Raw genomic sequence first — 21,016 nt, forward strand, 5'->3', positions numbered from 1 at the left:
ACACACACATACACACACACACACACACACACACACACATATATATATATATATGTATCATCCTGCTGTAGTCTGATAGCTTATTGACTTATCTCTCTTCCCCCATAGACACTGAAGTCATTGAAGGAAGGAACATGTCTTATTCATCTTCGTATGCCCAGACTCTCAAGACACATACAATAAATATTCATTGTATGAAAGGATGAACCAATGTCTGTTTAAATGAAAGCTTTGTTTTATCTAGTCTATAAGCTTCTGAGATTACTTCATGGCCCCCAGGCTTTAGCGATCCTTCTTCCTGAGCTAACCTGCTCAAAGCTGAACTCAGTAGTACTTAGCCTCTCACCCTCTGGGTGCTCCCAAAGAGAGAGGTAGAGAACAAAAAGACTATATGTCAAATACGAGCTTCCTTCTGCTTCTGTTCGTTCTTCTTCTGTCACCATTTGGTCTTCAGGAACTCCTAACATGCATTTGTTCCTGGGATGCTTAGTAATCCTTGACGAGCTGATATCTAACTATTTCACTTGACATAATGAATGGAAAGAATGTGTTTTGAAATCAAACAGATGTAGGTTCCAATATGAACCCACCAGTTACTAGTTTTGAGACCCTGGATTTTTTTTTTAATTGCTCTGGATCTTGGATTACACATGTGTCCCCCGAAGATACTACAAGTGTAAATGAAATAATATATGCAAAAACACTTGTCAAAATGCTTGTCGTGTGACAGGTGTTCAGTGAACATCAGCTCCATTCTGTTTTGGTGGCTTATAGTGAAAGAGGCATGAGAGAAATGTGCAGTACTAGAGTAGGTAATTTGAACAGAAAGGAAAAAGAGGGAAAAGCAGAATGAACACAATGATTTGCTCTAGCACGAATCAAACTCAATTATTAACTTTTCACTGAACTCTGAAACATACTAAAGTTTAAAAAATGTTAAAGAGGGGTGCCTGAGTGGCTCAGTCGGTTAGGTGTCTGACGCTTGGTTTCGGCTCCGGTCATGGTCTGACAGTTTGCGAGTTCAAGCCCCACATCTTGGGGTTCTCTCTTCCCTTCTTTCTCTGCCCCTACCCCTCTTGTGCACGCTGTCTTGTCTCTCTCAAAATAAATCGACTTAAAAAAATAATAAATTAAAAATGTTAAAGAGTGGGCTTAAGGGAGAAACAAGCCCGTATATATTTCTAAAGCAAAAATAGGATTAGATATTCCCCAAACCAGAACCTGCACAGGCATAACACTGGAAGGGATTTCCTCTCTAGTGTGTGGCATTGTTTTGGTCCATTCCAGGATGCATTGGGATGAAGTCCTGGGTGTCATAACTAGCTAGCTACCATCAGCAGAGAGGTCACGTATATGGAACCCCCAAGGCAGAATAGATCAAGGATTGGAGAGACAGCAAGCATTCAAAGGAGCTATTGCCTGGTGGGTGGGGTCCGGAAGGGGCTCTGCTCAATAACTTTTTCCCACTCCTCTGGCCCACTCCTTTTTCTGGTTTATCTCATCAATAAAAGAACATGCTAAATTATATATGGTATAACTAATTATATAATGTAATAAAAAATCATAGAGAGGTCAGTTCTAGAAAAAGGAATTAAAGAAACATCTTTGGCTGTGACTGTACTTTTGTTTTCTCTTCTCATTTAAGAAATCACAAATAAAAATTCAAGGTACTGCAGTAGAAATATAACTTGAGTTTCTCTGAAATTCATTTTTGTTAAAAAAAAAAAAATGGGTTGACCTGAGGAGAAATAAAGTCAACTCAACAGCTCACAAGGAGGGTGTGATACCCACTTCTGTCTCCAATATCCCTCATCTTGCCCATTTTTCTTTTTCTTCAAAATTCTAAGCTGCTCATACATCGCAGATTGTTCCCGAGGAGGGGTGTATGCTCGCCCAGTGTGGGAATGCCTAGGGTGGGAATGCTAATTCATGGTCTGGAGGAGAGAGAAGATATGAAGTAGAATTGGAAGACAGTGAGCTAGAAATAGTATAACCCACCTCCACACCTCTCTCCATAAAACTGTACCGCTTCTTTCCTGCCAAAGGAGAGCCACGGTGCCATGGTAAGCCTGATACAGAGAGGCTTGATTTTTTTCTTTGGAGAATCACTTTTCCCTGATAGGAGAAATAGTTATCAATCATGGTACCTGCCCTTAACTCGGCCAAAGGGAGGATAGAGACATGATTGAAACTAGGTCTATCAGAGGCTCTTGACCTGGAATTTCGATGTCAAGAGAAGTGACCCAAAAACTCAGAATGGTCCCAAATCATTTACTCTGATAGCAATGGCCAAAGAAAACTCCATTATTCCTAACACCTGAATTCTTAGAGCTTCTCTTACACTTTAACGAAGCAGACTCTCAGCTTCTGCTGTGCTGTGAGCGACTCTATATCCTAACACATTCATTTGTTTGTTTAAGATCTCCAGACTTCACTTCTGTTATTTCCATCACAGAATTCAGACTAAAATAACTTCTCAGATGCTACAGGCTCCTGAGGTCAAAATTGGAAGGTGGAGGGAGTCACTTGGGGTCAAGCATTTACCAAGGTACCAAGTTTAATTTTTCTCAAGCCATTCAAATCCCAGATGTTGGCTTAGTGACAATTCTCACAAGCCTGGGAAGGCAAAGGATCCCCGGAGAACATTTTCCCAGGATTAACCTGGTCGAAACAACCAGTTTCCCTAATTCTGCCAAAGTAATTCCAATAAGCCTCACAGATTCTAGAGAAAAGGTCACTGGGGCTGGTCTAGATGGTTAAGTTTGAATCAGTCTTCTAAGAGGCAGAACCAAAGTTGCCTGGTGATTATATAACAGATTATGATGGAAAAGCAGCTACTGCAGTTAGGTCAGTAGGCATTTAAAAAAATCACTGCGTGGGAATCTTTTCAAACCACAATCCTCCATGAGGAGCCTACATTTCCCAGAAGATCCTCATTCCCTCATTCGGGCAGCAATTTTAGTCAGCTGGAACCACTGTTTCTGCACGACAGCAGCTGAAAAAGAGTCAGACCGTATTTTACTTTCCTATAAGCAACATCTCCTGGCAATGGCATTTTGTATCCCAAAGATGTCACATTCTTTTGAAGTTATTTTCAGTTTTGGTTTGAAAAGTGTCCTAAATTAGCAATAACCAGCCTTCTTCTCATGGAGTTTTGGAGTTTAGGGAGGTAGGGGGAAGGGGTACATAAGAGAGACAGCTCTCGAGACATTTGCCAGAGTCCTCAATCTGTTGAAATTTCTTCTTTTCAAAATTTGTTTTTTTTTTTTTGGGGGGGGGTAGGTTGCGCCTGGGTGGCTCAGTTGGTTAAGCGTCTGACTCTTGGTTTTGGCAAGGGTTATGACCTCACAGTTCATAAGTTCGAGCCCTGCATTGGGCTCCACGCTGATGGCACAGAACTTGCTTGGGATTCTCTCTCTCTCTCTCTCTCTCTCTCTCTCTCTCTCTCTCCCTCTTTCTCTGCCACTCCCCTGCTTGTGCTCCTTCTCTCTGTCAAATAAATAAATAAACTTAAAAAAAAGAAATTTATAAAATTTGTTTGTTTTTGCTGCAGGTGCCACTCCAGTGTCCAAATGGGGAAGAGTCTCCATTATTCTTTCTTTCAACATTTGTTGAGTACTTATTAAGTACCAAGCACTATAATCCGTACCTGGTACTGGTAAACCAGATAGGCAAGGTGCTTACCTTTGAGGAACTTCTAATCCAATGTAGGGAGCCAGAAACAAACACAAGTTCAGATCTGCTTGGTGCATGGGCAGCCCCTGGGTCCAACCAGTGGGTTAAGGAGGAGTCCGAGTCCTGACTTTCCAGGTAGAAATGGTTGTATGTGTGAAGTAGCAGTTAGGTAGACAAACCCTTCAGACCAGAAAAGATCAAAATGGGAAACTATTGATTTCAAATAAGCTCAAAGAAAGAAAGGCTTTTAGGGAAGGTCTTGCTTCCAATGACATATTTCAGTTATTTCTTTGTTTTGCTCATTTGGAATCTTTTAACAAGTACCTTGCATTTGTAGAGTGCGCTATGACTTTGCAGAGCCCTTTGATTTGGTCCCGAGAGAAGGGCTGCACAGATATTATCGTGATTTCACAGATGAGAAGACACAGGCTCATCCGACCTTCCCAGTGTTCTCAGCTAGCTTTCCTGACTGCAGCCAGGCTTTCCCCTTTTCTGCTGAACACCACGGCCCTCACTTCTCTTCCACCTGTCTCGTCGTCATCTTTTTCATCTGGCACAAAGTCTCTGCGACTTTGGGTTTGACTGGGATTAGCCAGGATATTTTGATTGGGACACAGAACATTCCTCCTGACATGCACACACTCCTAGAAAGTGCATACCCCCTGGATTTGCTACCATCGTTAATCAAAAATTATTATTTTTAAACCTTTCTCTTCCTGGCTCAGAGACAATTGAGAAAAAGAACTAAATTTCCAGTGGGACATTTGCTTTCCCAGCAGGGATGGTCATACAAAGCAATCCAGAGAGGACACTACAAGCTTAATTATTGTTTTGCATCAAACACCAGAAGCAGGAGGTGTTTCTATTGTTTCTAACATTCATCTTAGAATAACATCTAACATTCATGTTAGAAACATGAATGTTTCTAACATGATGCCATGTTAATAGCAGCAACCTCTGAATTTATGACAGTAAGAGTCTGGGCCTTCCACGATCCATTTGCCTGATTCATCCATCCCAATAAAAATTGATTAATTAAAGGAGAATAGGATAGAAACCACGCACAGATAAACCTTTATTATAATAATACGGCCTCGACTCATGAAAGGTAACGTTTAACGCCTATTGTAAGCCAGGGCCTATGCTAAGTGTTTCATGTAATTATCTCATTTAATCTTTATCCCAACCTGTTCAGGTAGGAACTGTTATTATAACAACTGTACGGATGAGGAAATGAGGCTCTAAAGTTAACCGTGTGCTCAAGAAGACAAAGCCACTTAGGGGTGGAGCCAGTGTTTGACACAAAGGCTTTCTGACTGCAGAACCCTCTTTTCTAACCTCTGTTCTGCCTAGGGGCACAGATCATTGGAGTTGGCCCTTCATCAAACTCCCGATTTTCGGCACAAGGGAACAGAGGCCCTGGTAAGATGAACGGCCTGCTTAAGGTCACACAATATGTCTTCGCGAACAGAAAAGACTCTGCTTCTACGTTGCCCCTCCCAACTGCAGAAAAGCTAGAATGTCTTTGGTATTTGCCTATAAATTTACAGTGGAATATCTTTTAAGAGTTTGAGTTGAGTCCGTGCCATGTAAAGTGGAATCCTGACAAACTTATACGCGAGAATCGAGTTATGCGGCTATTTATTCAATTATAAGAAGTATTTCTAAACAGTCATAAACTTAGCCATTTTCCAGCAGAAGTCTCCCCTTCCATTTGGAGGTGTTCTGAGAAGAGCGAGCCTTCTCGGATGATTATCTGTTTCATAAGAGTATATTTTTCTCAAGCTTTCAGGGGAGTCATCTTTGAAAAACTCATAAGCAGAAAGTTAATTTGTAATAAGCTGCTGGTGATAATACAGATTTTATTACTTTTGTTGTTTTGGTTGTCTCTTTTCTTCTTTTTTTAAAGAGCCCATAACCACACTGGATGTTAACAATCCATTAGCCCTAGAGGGAACATTTTTAGTTCCCAGAAAACTCATTTTACCTCCCAAAGCTGAACCTGCAAATACAAAAGCTCTTTGTCTTATAAAAAGGATTAGTATTAGTTGTTTCCACGAGATTAGTCCCATTGATCTGAAGCAACTGTGCTTCCAAAAAATGTAGGACGTTATCAATTTTAACCATTTGTCCAGGAAGCTACGCTTAGACTAATGTTATTTGTCCAGCTGGGTATACTGAGGAGGAGGGAGAAGATCAAAGCGGTTGGCGATCGTGTAACACCTAAGATCTGTCCCGATCATCAATCAAGCCTGGAGCACATGGACCTGATTACAAACGCCTTCATACACATCCTTTTGGGATGCTGAGAAGTGGAAGGCAGGGCTATCTGTAATGGCCACAATCCACTTCAGGGATTCCTAGGATCTCTTTTTAGGTCATTCTGTAGTCCTGCTTAGTTTTCCGCATGGTGAGCACACAGAAAGCCCAAGATGAAAACCCTAACGTGCAATGTGCAGCAATGGCCCCTTGGGATTTTTTTTTAAGCACATAAAAAGGGGTGTGGGAGGAGACCTGTGGAACTGTGTGTGCCACCCCTCCATGGGCCTGCCTCCCCTCTCTCCAGGGAGGAAGGCTGAGCTGCTCTATCCCCATTCCTGCCCCCACCTCCTCACTTGCCCTAATGGCAGGAAGGCAGTGGAGAGCAAGGGAAGAGGCACTGAGCAGGGGAAACAGTCCTCACGTGTGCAGGGAAAGCAAGAGGCTGGGGATGCGAGGGCCGGAGCAGGAAGAGGGGAAACACAAGATGGCTCCACAAGAAAGGAAACATAGAAAGAACAGAAAAATAAATCAATGAAAATAAACGTAACGTCAATACAAAACCCACAGGGGGCATTTACCTGAGAAGCAAGAAAGCTAAGGAGGCAACTGAAAGCAGAACAGTGTAAAAGTGACAGGCAGTGCAGGGAGCCCGGCACCTTCCCCAGCAGGACGGCTGGACGGGCAAATCCATTCCCACCAGGCACCTCCGAGCTGGCGAGCGATTGCGCTCTGAACGACACGGGCCTCGCTGGGATGCTTGGCAAGGGGCTTGGGAGAAGGTGAGAGGGAAGGGATTGCAGAGAACCTGCCGGCAGGCCCCTGCCCTTTCTGAGTTTGAAAGCTTCTCAGAGAACGTTAAAGGCTGACGGCTAAATTTAATCAGGGTTAAATCACTGAAGTGATGAAGACGTTCTTATGCAACACAAATGGAGAGTGAATCCGCCAGCGCTTTCCCTACAAGGTAATGTCACGGGCTCATGAGAGCAGCCCCACAGCTTGGAAATGTTTCCGAGTAAGGGGAGGCAGGGAACGTGAAAGCCTGCCTCACTGCCAATGTCTTCTGGGGACTGGAGTGCTGTAGGTGAAGCAGGCTGGGGCCACAGCAGGTGTTCTGCGTGGACAGAGCTCACCGGCTCTCTCCGTTCAGCAAAACGCTTCGTGTGAGACATCCTAACAGCGTTCTATATTTAAGACAGCCGTGTTTCTTGGGGAACTCCACACGTTTTCCGGAAAAAGAGCTGGTGTAAACCTTCCCACCGGGACTTGGACCGAATGACACAATAGTTTGTTTCAGGGGAGTTCAGCAATCTGACTCTGTGCCATTTCAGTCATTGTAGAAAGTGTACAGGTTCCGTTGTGGTTGAGACTGGCTTACCATGTGATTTGTGTTCTTTAAAAATCAATACTAAGTTGGGGCGCCTGGGTGGCTCGGTCAGTTAAGCCTCTGACTCTTGATCTCCACTCAGGTCATGATCTCACTGTTGGTGATTTCCAGCACTGGCGGCTTTACCTCTGTAGTCATCCTTCCCCAAACCCATAACCCTTGTCAAACCCTGAGAAAAACAGATAAACTCTATGAAAAACATCCTATAAATTACCTAACCGATAATCCTCAAACTGTCAAGGTCATCAAAAACAAAGAAAGCCTGAGAAACTGTTAGAGTCTGGAGGAGACAAAAGAGACATGACAACTAGGGGCACCTGGGTGGCTGAGTGGTTAAGCATCGGCCTCAGCTCAGGTCATGATCTTGCGGCTCAGGAGTTCAAGCCCCGCTTTGGGCTCTGTGCTGACAGCCGGGAGCCTGCTTCAGATTCTGTGTCTTCCTCTCTTTCTCTGCCCCTCCCCTGCTTGCACTCCGTCTCTCTTTCTCTCTCAAAAATAAATAAAAACATTTTTAAAAAATTAAAAAGAGAGAGAGACATGGCAACTAAAGTAGTGTGGTGTCCTGGATAGGATCCCAGAACAGGAAAGGACCCTAGGTAAAAACTAAGGGAGTAAGTATTGAGTTTTAGTAAATAATGATGATTCTGTAGTTGTGACAAATGTGCCATGCCTGTGTAAGGTATTAACAATAGGGGAAACCAGGTAGCGGATATATGGGAACTCGCTGTCCTATCTTCACAACTTTTCGGTAATTCTAAAAGTCTTCTAAAATTAAATGTTTATTTAAAAAAAAAAAAAACAAATGTTAAAAGTTAAAAGTCCAAGCTCATGGTTCCGTAAACCCAGTCATTTGAATCCATTTCAGGTTTCCGCTTGTGGTTGGCTTAAACTCCTATTCCCAGTGTCCCATTATTACTGATAGAGTTGACCAAGAGGAAAGTTGAAACACAAAGGCAGGACTGAACACAAGGCGAGGGGCCTCTGGAACTCATCTGTTTGCTTCTCCACTCAAGCATGTGGCCTGTGAGGCTCGTCCAACTACCTCCTACCAGGATGCTGGGTTATAAAGGAGCTTCAGGTGACACCTTTTTAAGGGTCTATGTCTTCCAATAGGATACTTTGGAATCCTAAGGAATGATTTTATAATGGTAGAATTTCCACAACAAGAAGCACTTGGTTGGGGATAAAGATTGGCTCCACTGGTCCTCAAGCCCTTTGTACTCACCGGGCCAGCCACTACTCAAATGACACAAGGTCAGCCAGTTGGGATTAGGGCAGTGGCCATAAATCCTGATTCCTAAGGTCACGAGTTCCTGGAGTCCATCAGGGGTAATAGGACTTCTCTCTTGCTACGTGCCATACGGTCAGAGTGGGAGCCTTGCAGAGACAACCTGTACCTTGCTTTTTGATCTTTAATAACCTGAGATGTTGCTGCTAGCTATCTAACCAATTTCTGCAACTGCCACCATAAGAACGTGACAGACTTTGGACTCATAAAATCCTGAGTTCAAGTCCCTACATCCAAGTTGGCCACTCCCTAGCTTTGTGGTTCAGGTCAAGCTACTTAGTCTCACTGATCTTCAGGTTTTTCATCAGGAACAAGGCTGATCATTATCCCGCTTTGAAGGATTGCCGTGCGGCTTAACCACATGGAGTGTGTGAGAGCCCCTTGCCCAAAGTCTGAAATATAGCAGGTGCTGACCAAACATTCTTTTCCCTCTTCTTTCCCTTCCTCTCTCACACAGCCAGGACAATGGGGACAGGCACAGCCTGGATAGCTCAGCCCCTTCCACAAATGGCTCTCTCTGTTCTCACAAGATTAGCATCTCTAATAGGATCAGGAATTCTGCTAATTCATTGATCATTAATCCTGAGGTGTACAACTAATCTCTTCTGATTTGTGCAGATCCAAGCAAATGCTTTCTTAGGGTGAACATTTAATTTTTTTAAGTTTATTTATTTCGAGAGAGAGAGAATCCTAAGTGAGCACCATGCTGTCAGCACAGAGCCCAACGCAGGGCTCAATCCCATGAACCACGAGATCATGACATGACCTGAGCTGAAATCAAGAGTTGGATGCTTAACCAACCTACGCCCCAGGGTGTACACTTATCTATTGTTATTTTGTTGCTATCCAGTGGGAAGGTCGAATTTTATCCCACCAGACATTGTCCAAGCAGATCCCTTGTTCGACAATGAAAGTTCACTGAATCCAGGAGCTATGCAAAGTAGACACACAAAAAAGTTGTTTAAACCAAGATAGGACACTTGGCTGCAAACGATCCCACTGTATCTCTGGTAGAATTGTGGGAACAAATCAGTAAGAAGCCAGGTGCCTAAGAAGGCTACGAGTAGTGGGGAAAAAGAAGCCAAACAGTCTATATATTTAAAATAAATTAATAAAATAAAACAAAGTAAAAGAAAAGAAAATGCGAGTGGCCAGTCAGGGTGAAGGAGGAAAGAACCCTCAATCTGAAGGTGAAAAGGCTGGAGAAAGTTCTGATCTAAAACCCTGATAGGGGCTCAGAAGGGAAAGTTCTCCCGACACACAGGCCATTTATATTTCTGAACGGCGGCCACCTTCCCTGTCAGTGTGTTTCTGTCATGCTAAGTGTAGAAATGTCCCGTTCTTCCAGGCCTGGTCTTCTCGGCAGTGTGGCCTACGCGTCGTGCAGTTTACATCTAACTGATATAAGAAATCTTCTGTGTCTTTGTAACTGAGCCAGCGTTAAACAATCAGACTTGCAGTATTTTTATTTTTCACGGTCTGCGGTACAACATAACAGAGACAGCTATCAAGGAAGCCATCATTTAGACCAAACATGATCTTGAGAGATTCCACAGAGATGTTTCTAAACTTGACCCAAATGGGTCTTCTGAACCCTTGGGGGAGGCAGATCATGGATTTTAATGCTTTTACTGCCAAGTGTCCTTGCTGTGTTATTTTAGAAAACTTTTTAATCAAACAGGTGTACGTGTTGATGGTGAAAAATTTGATAGCTAAATAAATATCACCCGTTATTTCATTAACTGATGATAACGCTATCATTGTTACTTTCTTTTTCTTTGAAAACTATGCTTACAAAAAATAAAACCGTGTTTGTATTTTTAATGTAAAAGTTTAATAAAAAAATGTGAAAAGGAAGAAAAAAGCATCCATAATTATGCAACCTTAACTACTATCAGAATTTTGGTAATTTTTTGTCAGGTACTGTTTCCCTCTCTATGCATACTTTTCCTTCTTTAACATGGCAACATATATACCACCTGTATACAAACTATATGTACAATCTGGTACTGTGACATTTTTACCTGACATTGCCACACGTTTTCAAGATTACAAGGTTTCTCTTCATCTTTATTTCTAAAGTCACCCTAATATCACAGACTAGTTGTACTGTTGCTTGTATTTAACTATTTCCCTATAGTTTATATATATATATATATATATATATATATATATGTGTGTGTGTGTGTGTGTGTATATATATGTATATATGTATATATACACATATATATATACATATATATATATATGTATGTATAAAATTGTTCTAGATTCTGTTGTTAAAAACACCACTCTGTCAAACTAGTACAACCATATTATATTTTTTCTCTCTTTTTTTTAAGTTTCTTTATTTTATTTTGAGAGAGAGAGAGTGCATGAGCAGCAGAGGGTCAGAGAGAGGGGGAGAGAGAGAATCCCAAACAGGTTCCTCACTGTAAACACAGAGCCTGACACAGGGCTCAATCCCACAAACCATGAGATCATGACCTGAGCCGAAATCAAGAAGTCAGACGCTTAACCAATTGAGCCACCCAGGTGCCCCAGTAACAATATAATAAAAAGAATTTTTTTAAGATCCTGGAAACGGTATGATTTTGTTACCTCAGTTGTTTCTTTTTCTTTTTTAATTAAAAACAATTTTTTTAAGTTTATTTTGGGAGAGACAGAGTGTGAGTGGGAGAGAAGCAGAGGGAGAGGGAAAATCTCAAGCTTGGGCTTGAACTCAAGAAACTGTGAGATCATGACCTGAGCGGAAACCAAGAGTCAGATGCTCAACCCACTGAGCCATCCAGGCGCCCCACCTCAGTTGTTTCTATTTACATAACAGACATGTATTGAGGGCAGGGTGCTGGGATACCAGAATGAATGAGCTATAGGCCCTGTACTCAGGAGACCGTAGTGGAGACAGGATATAGTGGAGACAGATGCTTATACGACATATTGTAGTTCACCTTGAGAAGTACAATAACAGAAGTTAGTGCCAAGTTCTATGAGCTAATGCCTAAAAAATCATTTGCACGATCCCCAGCTCACAGTAAATGCTCAATAACAAAGTGACAACAATGACGATGATTGTGGCCATCGAATTTCTGACAGGATCATTTAAATGCTGGTCTCCATGATTCGTATTTATAGAAAAATAAATAAAAGCAAGACAGTAACAGAAAGTGCTCCTTGAATTATAAAACTTAATGATAACCCATATATGTCCAGCCTATGCCGGCAAACAGCAGAGATTATCACATTCCTTCTAATTGCTAAAACATAATTCCCCGTGGAGCAGAAGCTCCTTCCATAGAAATGTTCTAGTGCCGTGATGTCATCCTAGCTTGAATGCTGTCACACGGAATGGCTTTGCTCTTCTGAATGTGACATGGGTCAGACAGAGCTATTTTCAGAGAAGAGGTCTTTTATTTCTTTTGGTTTCTTTAAAATATATATAATATATATGTTAGATATATATTACATATAATATATTTAAAAAATCAAACTTTGGCAAATCAAGGCAGATACGAGAACTCTAAAATTTTCCATGGATGGGATTTTTTTTCTGCATTTAATTCCGGATTCCCATCATTGCCTTTAGCAGCCAGGTCTGCTGACCTGAACAATGGTTAATGTTTAAAAAGGTACAGCATGTTCTGGTTCACGGCCCTGCTCATTTCCTCTTCCTGATGGTGCTGTTGTGATTGCAGGACTCAAGTAAGGCTTTCATTACATGCGAATACATGAGAAATGATGCTCAACTCACAGCAAGTGGGAGATTAACGTTGCCTGAAGATAATGTATAGCCTTAAGGAAACACTTGAATGGGTTTGGACCTCTACGGGGATAGGTTTACTGTAGTACATGGAAATCGTCCACAGCCACCACTGAAATATGCAGCAGGATTCCCGGCAGGAAATGGAGGAAATGCTGCATTAAACCGAAAGCACAGTGGGATTTAAATAAGCCAAATATAGACTGTCTGGTGAGAATTTGATCAGGGCACTGCTGGCATTGGCTCACCCTCTCATCTACAGTAGCAAAAAGAATTACACGGCCTGCCCATCAAATCCAGAAAACAAAGTGCTTTGGAGTCCTCCAACTACCTCCTCTTTCGTTTATTGATCCTATTCTCGCTAATGCCCTCTGCGATGTTCCATGAGAGCAGCACAGGGCAGCTGCTGACATTTCCCATAAATGATGTGCTCAGTCTTCTTCCTACAGACCCAATCAGTTCCACACCCTTAAACTTTTACTCAACACTCAACTCTGCTGAGAAGCATTCCCCGATTACCTTGTCGTTCTTCCTTGTCACTGCCAAGCCTCAAGTTGTCTGTCCGTTGATGTGCTCCCTAATCATGGCTGGGCATTTAATATGCTCAGCATTAGGCTCAGTCCTGCGGCCACATGATGAGTAAGGCCCCAGTCACTGCCCTCACGGAGGTCACAGTCCACACACACACAAATAGCCTAATAAAATGTGATAAGGGCAATGGTTGAGACAGGCACACGGAAACGCAAAGACATTCATCCTCTTGGGTGTCAGAAGGTTTCCTGAAAAAGCTGAGGTTAGAGTTGGGTCTCCCAGGATAGGTAGAAGTTGCGCAGGTAAAGGAAGGTGGGGAGAAGCAAGAGGAAGGCAGGCCAGAGACAGGCAGGGCAGGCCCTGTGTGCCGCATCGCGCGTGGGTATATTAGTCATCTCCTTGCTGATGAGACGTCCTCTGAATTTGGGTTCTTTGTGTACAATTGAATTATAAGCTCTTCTGGGGACCATAGTTACTACTTAGTTTGCCTTCTTCCCCACGGGTCTGCTCTTGGCCCTACTGTTTTCTAAAGCACTAAAGAGTGTGCTCCTCCATCCTGGGCAACATTGCCCACTCTCTGCTCACCTCCTGCGCATTCTGTCCCCCAGCGCCGGCAAGACCGTGTGGCCGTGGAAAGAGGCGTCAGGCTCTCAGCTGCAACCTAAGACCCAGGAAGACATGCATGTCTGTGACTCAAAGCAAGTATGTGCTGCTTACATGGAGGGACCATCCAAACCACTTAGCCCGAAATTCCGCAGCCCTCATTAGATGCCTACATCTTTCCGCTCTTTCACATTCTTAGCCTTTGTGATAATTTACATTCTATATTCAAAACCTCTGCCCCAATAATTCTAAGTTCATTGGGCAATTAAAAACATGTACTGAGCAAGTATGGAAAAGAAGTTTGAATCATCCTGCAGAAGCCAAGCGATCGTTGTTTAAAAGTGGGATCTTAAAAGCCCCCTTTTATTGATAGGATTGCTGGCTACCTCAAGAATTGCAAGTGTTGGGTGGTCGCTGTTGTCTCTTGATCCACTTGATTTTATCTAAAGCTAGAAATAGGGGGCACACAGGCCGGTGTTTTACAAACCTTTGAGAGCTTTGTGGAGTCCCTCTGCTTCACAGCGGGCATACTGGATGCCTGAGACTGACATGGGGGCGTGGGCTGTGTGCATTGCTCTGGCTGCGCGTTTGGCCTCTCGGTAAAAAGACCGCCACATTCCAAGATGGCAAAATTGCCTCTGTTGTGGATGGTTAAATCCTAACCCCTTTTCCCACTGCCTGGGGTCAGGGGTGGAGGAGAGACAGAGGCAGAACAACAACAACAACAGGGCAAACTCGGTAGAAAAAAAAAAAAAATGGAGAGAGAAAGCACCAAACAAGTTTTACAGGCTTTGCTGCTCCAACACTGTCATTTCAAGGTCATGGCTTTGGAATGACACAGGCGGCAGCTTTCCAGCCCAGCACTCCTGGATGCAAACAGCCAGGATCTAGCTTGCGTCTGGAGACAAAAAAGAAAAATCCTGGAACTTGGAGGCAGGTGGGGAATTTTGGCCACTGACACCAGAGTTTCTGCGATGACCGAATGCTGCTTGGAAACCTTTGTTTCTCATGGCCCACTAGCAAGGCCCAAGTCATATAGTGTGAAAATTAAACGAATGGCCGGTTTAAAATTCCCCAGCCAGCCTTTCCAAACCCGGGTGATCTTCTAACAAGCAGACACTTCACGCAGGAGGCGGTTAAATAAAGCCACGTGCCAACAAAGGCCTGCATCGATGAGCGGGAGAAAGGCACATAGTATTTCCTTACCCAGTTAAACTTCACGTGCCCAGGGAAAGTCATCCATTTCAAGCACATTAGAACGTGTTTGTGAGGGGCGCCTGCGTGGCTCCATTGGTTAAGCATCCGACTCTTGATTTTGGCTCGGGTCACAATCTCATGTGCGCGAGACTGAGACCCTCACATCGAGCTCTGCGCTGTCAGCATGGAGAATGTTTGGGATTCTTTCTCTCCCTCTCTCTGCCCCTCCCCTGCTCTCTCTCTCAAAATAAATAAACAAAACTTAAAAAAAAAGAACCTGTATGTGAACCCTCTGGCAAAGCAAATAATGCTTCCTGATTGGCTTTTGCTCCAAGCCTCAGTGTCCTTATTAGTATATCAGAGATGTTAACACCTAACTCAATAACACAGTTAGGAGACTGCACAAGATAAGATTTTCAAGCCCTCCCCTCCGTAGGCACCTAAGGGTGATTTGCTTCTACCTTTTCTCCTACTATTCTGACTCTTACTGCTCTTACCCTCTTGGCAGCTGATTGCATAACAAACTCAGGGCACTTTGTTCATCTTTTCTCACCCAGAAGGTTCTCAGAACTCACTGGGGACAGGAACCACTTCAGATGCGCTTCCCACCGAGGACAGCACCAAGTAGAGAGACCGTAGGTGCGGGGCAGATACGCTTCTATACCCACAACGAATCTCTTCCCTCTTGTGTGACTTTTCAATAACATGCAAAGGTTGGCGAAGATGAGGAGAATAAAGGCAAGAGGAATGTAGATGAAGTTAAATTTCCTTACACCTTGCAGCCCACTGATGAATACCTGAGACGTGCAGGGTGATATTCCTCAAGGGACTCAAGCTTGCCCTCATGTTAATGCTTCGCTAGAGACCCAAAGCAACCTTAGCCTGACAGTAGCCAGACCTCCAGGATCCTGGAAGTCTTCTTTAACATATGGAAATCCCTTTAGAGACTTCCATTATCTCTACCCACCCTCCCCCCACCTCCACGCTTAAAAATATATAAGCAGTCGCAGCCCACAGTCCCAGTGCAGCTCTTTCTGCCCATGGGCTCTGCCCCTGTGCTGTAATAAAAGCACCTTTCTGCACCCTAAAATGTCTCAAGAATTCTTTCTTGACTGTTGTGCTCAACAACCCCGCATCACTTGATTTCCAATACTCCCACCACCTTTCCCCACATTTAAAGACAGCAGGGCAACAGGAACGTAACTAGAAGGAGAAAAGCATTTCTTAACATGTGCTGATTTATTTAGAGGGTAACGCCTTTATCTCCCAACCAGGATAGCATTACCAGAAAAATTACCCTCTAAATGGCCTTTTACGTTCAGTCCCAGCAAAATGTAAGTTCAAAGCAATTATCTGGCCAAAAGGGCATGTTACAGATAACTCCCCAGCTTTGCTCTCTAATCTTTTGCAAAATACCAGTACCCTTGCAGCTGCCTTATTGACACCAGTCAACCCCCAGGCAAGGAATGTCTGAGGACACTTGGACTTCTACAGACAGATGACCCCTCTAGACATACAGAAGGACATTCGAGATTGCCACGTCTTTCATTTCACAGATGAGTAAGTGGAAGCCAGAGAAGTTATGTTTTGCCCAAGATCACAGGCTAGTTGGAGGTTGAGCCAGATAAAAAACACAAAAACAAAAACAAAAACAAAAACAAAAACAAAAACAAAAACCATGGCCAGGGGTTTCTGGCCCAACTGATTGGTTCAATAAATGTTGATTAAATGTCTACAATGTGCTTAATATGTTGAAGAAAGAGACATGCATGACAAGATCCTTGTACTCAGGGGTCATATAGTCTAAGAGGGGGTAAGAGACAAGAGAAACAGCCAATTATACAACAATGGAGTCATGGATGTAAGGGGTCCTAGGAGGGCCAGGTGAGAAGAGTGAGGCACTCGGTTGGGGCTGAAAATTCAAGGGACCCCAAAGCCTCAGTAACCAAGATAAAGACTCTTATCATGCTAAAATTTGCTTCTGACTCCAGGGTGGAACAACAAACACCATTGCTGCTCCTCTGTTTACCATGTTAATATTTTGCTCATTGTGGATTTTTGGCATCAGTGACGGTTGTTTAAAATATTACGTTCAGATATTCTTTATTTTGATGACTGAGTTTTTCTGGTTCCCCCCTCTGGAATTCTGCACCTTTAGACAAGAGCCTCATTCTAGTTTCCAGGGGAGTCTAACGGAGGCTGAGTGGGGAAGGGAGGAAAAGAAGGGTCCTTTAGGGGAGTTCCAGCAGAGGTATGAGGTTTCCAGATTCTGCTTCCTTGAGAACTACATGTTCAAAGAGAGCCCCATCAGGGGAGAGGTAGGACGTTTTCGGCCAGAGCAGCTCAGTTTGGACCTGTTCTGTTTGCTAACATTTTGTGTAAGGGCTGGTCAAATTCCTAATTTGATAGAAAGGGATTCTTAGGTCTAAAAGCTGAAAAGTTCAGGGGCCCCTGGGTGGCTCAGTAGGTTAAGCGTCCCACTTCAGCTCAGGTCATTATCTTGCAGTCCCTGATCTTGTTGATCCCCGCTGACAGCTCAGAGCCCGGAGCCTGCTTTGGATTCTTTGTCTCCATCTCTCTCTGCCCCTCCCCATTTGCTCTCTGTCTGTCTCTCTCTCTCAAAAATAAATAAACATTCAAACAAATAAAAGGAAAATAAAAGCTGAAAAGCTCTTACAGCAGCGAGAAAATATTCGATTCAAATACATAAGGCCTATCACATGTGACACAGGGCCCAAGCGAGGGGCTGAAAGACAGAGTAGACACATGGATCAGGCAAGCATCAGCCCGGAGGAGAGACAGAGTGTGCAGAGCACATGGGATGCTGACTGACTCACCAGAGTCACCCTGGGTGGCAGAGGTCAGCTGTGGCACTCCTCCCAGGCTCCTTCTATAGCGCCTGTTAGCAGACTCGCTCGACAGACACGTCTGGTCATTTTACTGGACCAAATGGTTTGCATCCCCTTATTTGTCCACCAACGAGAGGCTCTAAAAAGATAATTCAAAAAAAAATTGGCTATCACAACAGAAAGTCTGCGATCCTTAGACAAATGCTGACTGGATCACGAGGGGGAACGACAGATCCCTTAGAAACGATTCCTAAAACTGAATCAGGTATAATGCAGCCAGATTTGGGGTGGGGGGGCACCACATTCCACAACTCCGGGGGGGGGGTGACTTCCCAGTGGAGTCTGTGTGAATGGCCCCCCCTGGAGTCATGCTATCCACAGTTGACGATACAGGGCCGCTCTCATTTATGACGGCTGCCTAGATATCCCCTAGGAGATAATGTGTCCACATTTGGCTAATTCGTGCATCCTAATTCAAACCATTTGGTTCTTTCGGTTTTAGTAAGCTAGAGTCTCAAATTCTGAAAAAATTCTTGAGCAAGACTGTTCGATTTTCACTCTTGGATCCCTGGAATCATTAGGGAAGAAGGAAGTACGTATGCATAGCGACAAGCAATCAAAGTGACTTGGAAATCCAGGAAGTCACTAAAAGTAGTCAGCTAAGAAAGATTTCAAGGTCAGAGTCAAACTTCTTATACTGCTTGGGTTTTAAACACAACAAATTTGATAAGATCAAGTTTCGGGGGAGAAGATGTAAAAACGGACTCTCATAAACTCCCAGCAAGATTGGTATTTCTCAAAGGTTATGTGGGGCTATGTGTTTAAAATTTAAATTATATGCGTACCAATGATTTTAAAGCAGGTTCTAAAACTACGTCTACAGTGACCCCACCAAAAGTACATATGAATACAGGAAAAGAATGTGTTTATATGCATTTAAATGATGGTTCTCCAGGGGCATGTGGGTGGCTCAGTCAATTAAGCATCCCACTCTTGATTTTGACTCAGCGCTTGATCTCACGAACCGTGAGACCATGACCTGAGCCAGGCTCTATGCCTAGGATTCTCTCTCCCTCTCTCTCTGCCCCTCTCCCACTTGTGCACATATATGCACTCTCTTGCTCTCTCTCAAATAAATAAACTTTTTTTTTTAAGATGGTTCTCTGGGTAGTGTGGTGATGGGTGATTTTTCCCCCAGCTTTACTGAGGTACAATTGACCTAAAATATTGTATAAATATAAGGTGTACAATGTGTGGATTTGATACACTAATATATTGCAAAATAATTACCACCAGAACTTGAACTAACAACCACCGTGTTACATAATTACCATTTCTTTTGGGGGGGGGTGGTGAGAACATTCAAGATCTATTAGCAACTTCAAGGATACAAATACAGTATTATTAGCTATAATCACCATGCTACACATCTGATACCCAGAACTTATAACTGGAAGCTTATATCCTTTGACAGACATTTCCCCATTTTCCCCACACACTAGCCCTTAGTAACTACCCTCTACTCCTTCTTCGATCAGCATTTTTAGATTTCACTTATAAGTGATATCATCTGGTATCTGTCTTTCTCTATCGGACTTACATCACTTAGCATATGCCTTCAAGATCTATCCCTATTGTCAAAGATGGCAGGATTTCCTTCTTCCTAATGGCTGAATAATAGGCCATTTTTTATTTATGGGTGTGTCTCACACCCCAATTCTCTTATTTTACTTTTCTATTTTCTAAAAATGTGTTCACTCAACATTTATTCAGCACCTGTCACTTGCAAGGGGCTGTTCCAGGTAGAGGAGATACAGTGGCCAAAATCATGGCATTTAGATTCTAATTGGGGGGGGGGGGTGTCTAGGCAACAAAGGAAACACATAAAATGTGTAGTTACATGGAGAAAATAAAGTAGAGAAGCACATCAGGAGTACTGGGGAGGGGGTGGCTCAAGAAAGGCCTCAGAGAAAGGTGATATAAAGGTGATATTTAAGCAAAGGCTGAAAGGAAGAGACAGAGTCAGCCTTTTGGTGTCTGTGGAGAATGCGTTCCATGCAGAAGAAATGACATTGCAAAGGCCCCGAGTGGGAGGAGAGTAAATAAAGCAGGGGAAGCAACAGGACCTGAGGTTAGAAAGGCAAGGGGACCGATTATGTGAGATTCAAAGATCTTTACAAGAAGTTTGCTTTTACTCAGAGATGGAAAGCTACTGTCTGATTTTGAGCAGAAGACTTACAGTATCTGGCACATTCTTCAATAGTATCACTCTGGTGGTGTAGTGGATCAAGGGTAGAAACAAGACCAGTCGTGAAGATATTTCAATAATCCAGGCAAGATGTTCTGGTGGCTCAGACTAGAGTGATGGTGACTGCGGTACAGGACTGGATATATGCTGACAGTGTGGCCAACAGGATTTGCAAGTTTGAGAGACAAAGAGAGATCAAGGAAGGTTCCAAGGTTTCTGGCCTAGTGGGAGTTGCCATTGACTGAGGTAAGGACATCTGTAAGAGGAGCAGATTGGGACGAAGTTGTGCACATGTCAGTTGTGAACATGTTATATTTGCAATGTCAAGGGGTGGTGGGATTTGGAGTCTGGGGGGAAAGCAAGAGAAGGAGCCTAGGCCTGGAGTTACATTTGTGTTTGTCAGCATGTGTATGATGTTAAGGCCACGACACTGGAGACTGGGTTTAAACAGTGAAGCGATATCCAAACCCTGCCTCCTGGGAGGCCAATTCCTGTGCAAGAGAAAGGAGGGCAGGGCTTGTGGCCATATTGGAAGGTGGATGGATATAGCAGTGGGGATAGTAGAAATGGTCTGGTTACATCTATTTCTTACTGAAATAAGAAGCAAGTATTGAGAAGATAAACAGGGAGGGTGCCCCTGGGTGGCTCAGACAGTTGAGCATTTGACTTCAGATCAGGTCATGATCTCACGGTTCCTGAGTTCGAGCCCTGTGTCGGGCTCTGTCTTTGCTGACAGCTCAGAGCCTGGAGCCTGCTTCACATTCTGTGTCTCCCTCTCTCTGTCCCTCCCCTGTTGGTGCTCTGTCTCTCTCTCAAAAATAAATTAAAAAAAAAAAAGAAGATAAATAGGTATTAGTTAAGGACAAAAAAAGAAAGAAAGCTTAGATATGCATTAACTTTCACTTGGCAACATCATTTCCAGGAATTTTTGTTAAGAAAATGATTGGGGGTTGGGCAGGGAGGGGGGTTTCCTGTTTGGCTCAGTCTGTAGAGCATGCGACTCTTGATCTTGGGGTCATGAATTTAAGCCCCATGTTGGGGGTAGAGTTTATTTACAAGAAAGAAAGAAAGAAAGAAAGAAAGAAAGAAAGAAAGAAAGAAAGAAAAGAAGGAGAGAAAGAAAAGAAGGAAAGAAAGAAAGAGAAAAGAAAAGAAAAAGAAAATGATCAAGGGGGCACCTGGGTGGCTTAGTTGGTTGGGCGTTAAACTCTTGATTTCA

General features: G+C 43.3%; 1 long non-coding RNA gene across 9 annotated transcripts in view; it reads left to right on the forward strand.

The window, feature by feature from the left end:
- LOC122240406 overlaps nucleotides 1-21,016 on the forward strand; it is a 55,210-nt gene that overhangs the window by 12,137 nt on the left and 22,057 nt on the right. For 2 of the 9 annotated variants that reach the window (XR_006220106.1, XR_006220107.1), the window contains one exon: nucleotides 109-207. The exons of 2 other annotated variants lie outside the window; for them this stretch is intronic. This is a non-coding gene — a long non-coding RNA (uncharacterized LOC122240406). Of the gene's footprint in view, nucleotides 1-108; nucleotides 208-5,028; nucleotides 5,098-13,508; nucleotides 13,694-15,257; nucleotides 15,638-21,016 lie in introns of those variants that run through there. 5 more of the 9 variants (XR_006220109.1, XR_006220110.1, XR_006220113.1 and 2 more) reach the window with 5 other exon arrangements.

The sequence above is a fragment of the Panthera tigris genome, chromosome B4, assembly GCF_018350195.1.
Source record: "Panthera tigris isolate Pti1 chromosome B4, P.tigris_Pti1_mat1.1, whole genome shotgun sequence".
NCBI classification, from domain to species: Eukaryota; Metazoa; Chordata; class Mammalia; order Carnivora; family Felidae; genus Panthera; species Panthera tigris.